The sequence below is a fragment of the Cicer arietinum genome, chromosome 7, assembly GCF_000331145.2.
Source record: "Cicer arietinum cultivar CDC Frontier isolate Library 1 chromosome 7, Cicar.CDCFrontier_v2.0, whole genome shotgun sequence".
Taxonomy (NCBI): Eukaryota; Viridiplantae; Streptophyta; class Magnoliopsida; order Fabales; family Fabaceae; genus Cicer; species Cicer arietinum.
Genome location: NC_021166.2, coordinates 34,677,828 through 34,678,271, shown reverse-complemented (window position 1 = coordinate 34,678,271; position 444 = coordinate 34,677,828).

The window sequence follows — 444 nt, the reverse complement described above, 5'->3', positions numbered from 1 at the left end:
TCCCATCTACAACCAATTTGTTCTAAACACTTGTAACCCAGCTCGATAGTGGCTTTCGTGTTCCTCAAGAAATTTGTAATGTTTTCGAGTTGTGTAGAGAAGACATGGCCTTTAGAGTCAAGGTGTTTGTGTTCCTAAAAAATTCTCTTGGCGTCAAGTTGTTTTGAGAAGAATGATTTATAGGGTCAAGTGTTGTTAATTCATGTTTTCAACTAGTCGATTGAATCCTTTTGAGTGAGGGGACTGGTCGTAGCTATCTAGTTGGTGGTGAACTAGGATAAATTCTTCTGTCACTTTAATATTGTAATTCTTGTTTTACTTCTGCCTCTGATCACTTACTCTGATTGCTATAACTTTTATTCTAAGTAACTCACCAAACCCAAACTATTTTTAAATAAATTAGTAAAATGAATTCAACTTAGTTAAAAACAATTCACCCCCCCC